Source organism: Pteropus vampyrus, unplaced genomic scaffold (genome assembly GCF_000151845.1).
Source record: "Pteropus vampyrus isolate Shadow unplaced genomic scaffold, Pvam_2.0 Scaffold37, whole genome shotgun sequence".
Taxonomy (NCBI): Eukaryota; Metazoa; Chordata; class Mammalia; order Chiroptera; family Pteropodidae; genus Pteropus; species Pteropus vampyrus.
Genome location: NW_011888818.1, coordinates 4,180,437 through 4,188,909, shown reverse-complemented (window position 1 = coordinate 4,188,909; position 8,473 = coordinate 4,180,437). Strand labels below are relative to the sequence as shown.

Below are 8,473 nucleotides of genomic sequence, written 5' to 3'. Positions count from 1 at the left end.
AGCATCATAGCCCCATAAGCCATTCCCAGACTTGAGTCAGTTTACAAATCCAGAACTCTTTGAATAAAAGGCAGGTCGGATGCACAGGAGGAAAGACCTTGCTAAACTGTCAAACGTGTACTCTTAATCTTTATCCTGGCCTTCCCCAAAGGGACAGACAGCTATTTACCAAGGTGTTTGCGCACTAGGGAAAGTGAAGTAATCAGATTACTTTGCGAGATTACTGGACACTGCCTCTGAAGTGAGATCCAAAACATGATGGTGGTCCCATAGCCAGAGTGGGGGCTCATGGCCATTAATGAATTCTTAGTTCAGGTCCATTTCACAGTGAGTCCAGCGAGTCTGTGGTTATTTTCCTGGCTCCAGGATACATAATTGGAAGAGACATATTCAACTACTGGTAAAGTCTTAAAATTTGGAGTTATTCTGCCTTTCTAATCACAAAGAACGCATGGTGTTCTCTAGATAAAATTTTTCTTTTGCATGTAGGGTGTTTGTTTTTGTTAAGGACCTATACCTAGTGGTGCTCTCTATTTCATAGCATACGACAGTGTCACAGGATCTATTCTATGGGGAAACTTAAAAAGAAATGTATTTCACTTTTAAATATATTACAAGTATTGGGACAATAGGAATCATATAATAATATACTTATGTAAAAATAAGAGCTCATATTATATTCAACCAAATATGCATGCCGGAGAAATATTGGGTCTTATGTCACATATTAACTCCTTATTAATAACAAATATCCTATATACTGTTTGAAAATTCCCATTCATTAAGAATAAAAGTTTAAAAGAAATTAAAACTGCCACCACTGGTTAAGAAAATGAACTGAAGGCAAAACTTGATCAGATTGGAAATTTATAAGTTGTTTCTATAACCCATTTCTTTTTTAGCATTAATACCAATAAAAGAATTGTAAATGCTGCTTTCTTTGAAATCTGAATAAGATATTCAGCAAAGGGAGTATTTTACAAATCCTGGGGTATTATTTAAATATTAGTGTGTCTGGTACCCAAACTAAATTACAGCTCAGACAAGGGACTGAAAGGTCAGGTTTATTATTCGCTTTAGTAAAAATGTAACCACAACACTTGTTTCTACATCAGGGAGTATTATAACCATCATTATAATAATAATAACAATGAAAATAATACAGCCACATTATATTTTGCATTTTTCAGTAGACAGTAGGGCTTATGGCTAATAATCATTTATATTTACACTGAAGCTTTTTATGAAGGAGTTCAGAGTGGTTTTCAAATAGCAGCTCATTAATCATTTCAACAAGTTAGTTGGAAAGTTATTATCCCAGTTCAATAGATGGAAAAATTATATCACAGAAAGGTCAGATATATATTTACTTGTCCAATATTACAGAAGTAAAGTGAGTCAGTTTCAAATCTCTGAGACCTCTTTTTTCACCCCTTGATCTAACCACTGGACCAATGCAATTTTGGTCCATGTTGTGGTCTGACCATCACCCCAAAATACTTTAAAGCTGACCTCTCTGCTATTACTTTCACAGACCTATAAACACAGAACAAAATAACAATTTTTCATCTATGGAAACCATACTAAAAGAAAACTCAGGCATAATTAATTTCTATTTCTATTTTTTTTCTTTTTTTAAGTCTTATTAGAAACACTTAACAATAGTTGGTGTCGATTTAAAATTGCAAATATCAAATTGATATAAAATTATAAATATCAAATACTTAATAGTAAAATTCATTATGATCAAATGTATGCTAAAACAAACAAGCGATATTTTCAGGGCTTCAATATGAACATACATGTATTTAATAGGAGTCAGATGAATGAAATAAAAAGTCAACTTTCAATAACCTCCAGTACCATAAATAATTAGATCTCTGGGAGAAAATTAAAGAACCAATGTTTCAGAAGAGAGACTTGATGGAGGAGGAAGGAATTGAAAAGCAAGCATAGAATTTATAACCAAAGACTGTTGCTCATCTTTTTTTCTTTTGCTTAAACAGTTTTAATAAAATAATTATAATCTCAATGTTCTTTTGGATGATAATTTTAAAAGAAGATGGCAAAACAAAAATTGTTATACTTTAAAATCTAAATATACAGTGAATATAAATTAAATGCATTGACTTTCCAAAATCAAACAATTTCAGTCTTTTTCTCTCTTTGTATCATTTGTTATTCCAAAATTAGTTTCTACATAGTTTTGCTTTAACCTTAAAAATGACCCCAAAATGGAAGCAATTCATGACTCTACATATTCCTATTTGGACATATACATTGGCTTACTAAGATCTTAAGACAGAGTGAGTTTTCTTAAACAAATCTATCAACATTCGTTTTATCTTGTCTGCTTTGAATTTAAATATACTGTAAAAATTAATATTTTTTAGTTTTTAAATTCAATGATTTGAAGATTTTGACCATTGAAATATTAGATTAAAATGATAACTATGAGTTTGTGTAGAAAGTTTCACTTTGATGTTAAAGTTACTTTATTTTAAAATTTTCTTTTAAAACCAAAGTGATAAAAATGTTTACTGCACCTTATTTTCTTCTACTACCACAATTTATATTTAAAAAAAAAAAAAAAAAAAAGATGAACCTTCTTACTATATTTAATGATTACATCTTTACCCCTAACTCTGAGGTTTGAAAATTCAGTTAATACACAAAAGACGGAAGTAAAGGAGAGAAAAGAACCTTCCAAGGGACAGTGGTATGAATTCCTGCAAATTCAGAAAACAAACATAATAAACCGAGGCAATGACAACAGAAATAAACTTATTTTGATGTCTTTAAATTTTTTTTAATGTCTCCCCCAAATATTTACTTTTGAGGCAATTCATGCGAACTGAACAAGTTAGTAAAGAACAGAGTTTATTCAAAAGTATAATCTACTGTCTGTATGCAGTAGTTTTTTAGAAATAGTTATGTGAGATATATGGGTGTTTAATTTTACATGGTTGTTTAAATGCAACTATATTTCAAAGTTACTTTGATATTATTTTTAAGAATACCATTTATATAGAATTAAAATATAAAGTATCTCATTTTCATGTACAAACAATAATGTCAAATATCATAATCTTATTTGGTTATGCATGTGTTTACTATTTATCTGATAGCCAGGCTTTAGCTTTTGTTCAGTGTTTTCCTTTTAGTCTAGCTTATTCACAATTTTTAGAAAAGATTTTTAAAAATATTTTTATATTCTCACCATTACTGTTTTGTTACTGTGTATCAGCTTTGCTCTCATTTCATTCCCAAATCTTGTATTTACAAGTATTTATTAATATGTAAGATTCGACTTAAAGTCAAATATCTGTCTTTTAAAGGACTAAGTTCCCATATTCACATTTGTTTTGACTTTAATTTCTCTTGACAGTGAAAGCATTGTTTTTTAAACTATTTAGCAGGAGTATAAATCATAGTTTTGGCACATACTGAGCAGTTTCAAGCATATTAAAGCAGTTTATTAAAAAGCCAGAGATTTTGATACTATAAGAAATACTGTGCTTTTTCTCAACCGTCCTTAATTTACAGTTAAAATTTTAATGGCATGAGTCCATGAGAAAAATACCCTCATAATATCTTTTTCATTTTAAAAATACTGAGATTTTATTAAACTGACCCAATGAATGATATTTTTTTTGGTACTATAAAAAGCAATTTTAAGTTTTAAAAAATATTCAACATCATTTTCATGCTTTTCACTGATCAAAAGACATAATAATTTTTCAAAACTCACAGTATCTGGTGATATACAGATTATCACTCTTTCACTTTGATTTAATGATTCATGAAACTCTAGAGACACGAAAATTCTGATGAGTCACCATCCCCAATGCTGATATTACCAAGTAACTTCCAAAGTATAAACTATACATAAATGTAGTTTCCGAGAACTAGAAAGACTCGATTCTACTGAATACAGAAAAGTTTCAAAAGGAAAAATTCTGGAATCATGTAAAGATTAATGGGGTGTGTCGAAAGCTATACATATTCCGGATATCTCAACTTGGGATGTTAGAGAGAAACAATTTATTAACACCTTGTCCATAAGATGTGAATATGAGTCTAATTCTAGAAAAAGGAATTGAACTCTTTATCGTCAGTTTAAAATCTTTTTTAAATTACCATGTCAGGCTTTCTTGGCAGCTGTCACTTTTTACCACTACCACTTAGAGATTCTAATGAAAACACTATTCACAAATAGATTTTAATTGGAGCAAATTCAAAATATCGATTAAAAAAATCATATTTTAAATGGTTTCAAAATAACTAGTTACCTGCAGGATTTAAAAGATATATAAATTACAGTGTGTGTCTTCTCATGTGTGCACATGTGTGCGTGTGTGTGTGTGTGCGCGCGTGTGTGTTATGTACTTTCCTCTCAAGCCTAAAGAAATTGTATGACTGTTTGCCTAAGCAGGCCTTTTTTTTTTTTTTTTTTTAATTAACTCAAGGAGTTCCTTCTTTTCTCATTGACGATGAATATAAATAGCTCAATTTTTTTTTTTTTAAGCACATATCCCATCTTCCTATTGTGGTCCTGGGAACAATCAGAGAAATAATACAAAGTTTACTAATCTGAGGAATGTTTTGATTTGAAATGTATTGTGGTAGCTGAATACCCTCATTTAGAGATGGGTCACAGATAAATGAAGTGACGAGCCCAAAGTCAAGATCAAAAATGACAATATGTAGTTTAAATCTTTTTTTTTTTTTAATATTAGACTATCTAGACATAAGATACTTATCATTTTAGAGCTGATTAAATATTTAGCTTATGTTCCTAACAGATTCTGGTAATTTTAACCAATTTTTTCACTAATATTTCAAATCTTCAAACTGGACAAAAATTTTTATGGAGATATATTCTCTCTGTATATGAACACATACACATACATATAAACACACATATATATACACATAAATTTAATTTATGTGAATATACAAAGTATAGTTTCAATTATAACATTTTAACATGATACACTAATAGTCAGTCAACAAAATAAAGTTTATTCTCTATAACTTTATATTGGTAACGTATAAATTAAACTCAATGATACTGGCCCTGCTTCACTTTGAAACCTCTTTGAACATATTATGCTTTTGAGTTCTTAGAAATTCATTCAATATATTTCAAAATGTCAATTTTAAAGTGTAGAAAGATGTTAATAACCCCCTTAAATCAGTAGTTTGGACCTGACCTCATACATTCAATAGATATAAATATAAACTCTTCGAAATGGTCCGCACTGCCCACTGCACAGCAGTGAAAGAAATAATATACGTCCTAAAATAAGCAATATATTTATATTTTACTTGATTTTGAAGAGTATAACCAAAATATCAAGTATTTAGAAAACGTATATCTAACGTAACCTATACTCCCATTTTCCTAACACCAGCACTGTTAGTATTTTATAGGATCATTAAATTTACATTTCAATTACTTAACTTTTAAAAACCTTGGATCAAGTATTTCTTTAGAGACCACTTTCATTCATTTTAAGGTTTTACCAATTTCATTTTTTTAATTTAAAACACAAACTTAAAATATTATCTCTTGTTCTACATTCACAATGACTAATTTTATAAAGGTTCTTGTTATTTTCAGTTGATAAACATATCCTAGAAGAACTAGATATTCAAATATTTCTTCTATGTAATTTTAATGTAAAATTTGGTGTGAGAAATGAAGTAACTTCATAATTCCTATTATATTTTCTAATGAGATAAATTTATGCAAAGTTCACAAGCTATTTTCAAAAGTATTAGCAATTTTCTCTTTTAATTACACCTTACTAAGTTTTAGGCAAAGTGTATCCTTTTGGTTTTAAGTTCTCTTTACTAAGCACATATTGAGGCAGACAAATTAAATGATTCAGTTCAACCAAACACACTGATCCACTCAAAGTATGATGAGTGAAATGTACTATCTATTAGAGTTGTGCCATATATCATATTAATTATTCATAACTATCTACTCTATTTCTCTTTCATAGGTATAAGAGATTTTTACTACCCAAATTATAATATTTTCCTTCCATTTATTAGTGTAGAATGTGCACATGGACTTTTCAAAATTAAAACTTGTAAAGAATATAACCAAACTTATTTACTTTGTAAACTGTATGCTATATTTGTGTGGGGACTCACAGACATCATTCTAATCATAAATCTTAATATTTTATGTTGTTCTTTAAAGAAATAGACAAAATAAATAAACTATATTTAGATCATGATAACTGAATATAACAGTATATAAGTGGAATTTTCAATTTAATGAAATTTTTTTCAAGGCACTATCTTAGAAAATTAGCATACAGTGCTAAGTTTTCTAGTTAAATATTTATGGCTTTACTGGGTAGAGTTTGACATTTTAAATTTAAAAACTACATAAAAATTATATTAAAATATATTAATGGTTGTTTATTTTTCTAAGCTATTGAGATTTATGAAGACAACATCAGACTAAAACTCAGCATATCACTAGTATCCTAAAAAATAATCTTGGACACATCATTCCTCTCTCTTAGCTTCATTTCGTAGAGAACTTTACTCAACAGGAGACATCTTATTCTGACATGACAAAGAAGTAAGAGGAAATTATGGTTTTCAAATGAATTTCTAAGAATTTTCTTTTTCTCATTTCTTATATCCACCTATAACTGTAATACGCTGAACATTCTGTCAAAAAAAGGGAGTGGCGGTTGCAATATTTGTTTTTTTGTATTTGTGTTTCAAAACAATTAATCAGTTAAATGTAACTATATTGGACTCCTCACACAAAACTGGAGTTACGGTCTTAAAAGCATAGACTAGTATTTTCTCCTTTTTAGGGCATGGAGAGTTTGATCTACTTCAGTGGGGTTGCCATTTTGACTCAATAGCTTCATTAAAATATTTAGTTAAATTCTTCATTACTTAACGTCTTAATTCCACATTCATCCCCAACACTGCCACTACAATTTCATGGCCATAAACTCCACTCTACATAACATATATAGTATCCAAATATGTTTTAAAACACTCCTGTTCTTACAGAATAAAACAGATTTTTATGTTGTTCCTATTATGGTAATGCTTGCAGTGTCCAAAGGAATAATCTTGGAAATTTAAGGTCTCTGGAAAGGTTTTAGAGTCATTGTTCTAGATCCAAGTTCTTTAAGAATTTTTCTTTTCTTTTTTTTTTTTGGTGATGCTTATAAATAAAAGTCACCTTTCTACTACAAAAGTCGAGAGAAAATGAATGTATGGTCCTAAATTTTTCTTTTCCTTTTATATAATCAGCCTTTAAAAGGATCTCAAACTATAAGATTCTAGCATAAAAGTTTAATTTGTTTTACTAATATTCACATATATTGCATAAATGTCACCCTGCAATAAAAGTAATAAGCCTTGTTAGACTTTTATATAAAATCTTTTGTTCTTTAATATTTAAGGGCAATTGCATATACAGGTAGGTTTCTTTTAGGGATTTATTATCTAGGATTACTTTTTTCATTTTCAATCACTGACCAAAAAAAAAGAGAAAATGAACTCTGAAGAATAGCTCCATATTCCAAATTATACTGAGTTGGAGATTATTTCAAACTTAGTGCTTTGTCTGAAAACATTTTTATTAGCATTTGCTTTTAGACTATGGAAAGATTTGAGTATATATTATCAAAGGACAAATTATATTTTCCAACTGTTATAATGACTGTTAAGAAAGGCAAGTGTTTACATATTCATTAAAACTTTCTTTTGAAAAAGTAATTATCTAAAATTGGATATTAAGATGACATAGGACCAGAACTTAATCTCTCTTCACTAGTTTATTCCAGCAACAATGACCTGGCAGTGACAGTCTTTGCACTTTTTGACCAACTTTACCAATAAAAAAATAATTTGCATCTAGTATTACATATCGACAAGTTGAAATCTGTGACTATTTCTCCATTCATAAACATGTTCCTATAAGTGATCTTTAAATTAAATAATCAGAAACTGGGTCCACACTTATTCTCATGAAAATGAAAATAGTATAACATGAAATGCCTTAATTTGAGGCTAATATTACAGAAAGGGAAAATACCCAGAAGTCAAATCTCTCTCTCTTTTTATTTGAGTAATTGCATCACTTAGTTTTGGATAAGTTTAACAAGAATACACATCATTTCTTTTGGATGACAGCAACACTGACAAACAGTCCCTGCTATGCCTGTCATTATGTTATTGCTAAATCATCCACAACATCATGACCTGATTTTAATTTCCAGGGACAGAGCCAAAATATGGAATTTAAGTTTCATTCTGATTACATACAAATAGCTAGCACTTAAGAAAACCTTTGAAAAAAGTGATCTATGTCCAGTAAGTTAAAAAAAGAATAAAAGGAAAAGAAAAATAAGAAAAAAGGAAGGAAGGAAGGAAGGAAGGAAGGAAGGAAGGAAGGAAGGAAGGAAGGAAGGAAGGAAGG

At 29.4% G+C, this 8,473-nt stretch overlaps 1 protein-coding gene across 3 annotated transcripts in view; it reads right to left on the bottom strand.

Moving 5' to 3' along the window:
* LRRTM4 (leucine rich repeat transmembrane neuronal 4) overlaps positions 1–8,473 on the bottom strand; it is a 674,925-nt gene that overhangs the window by 661,608 nt on the left and 4,844 nt on the right. The window lies entirely within an intron of this gene.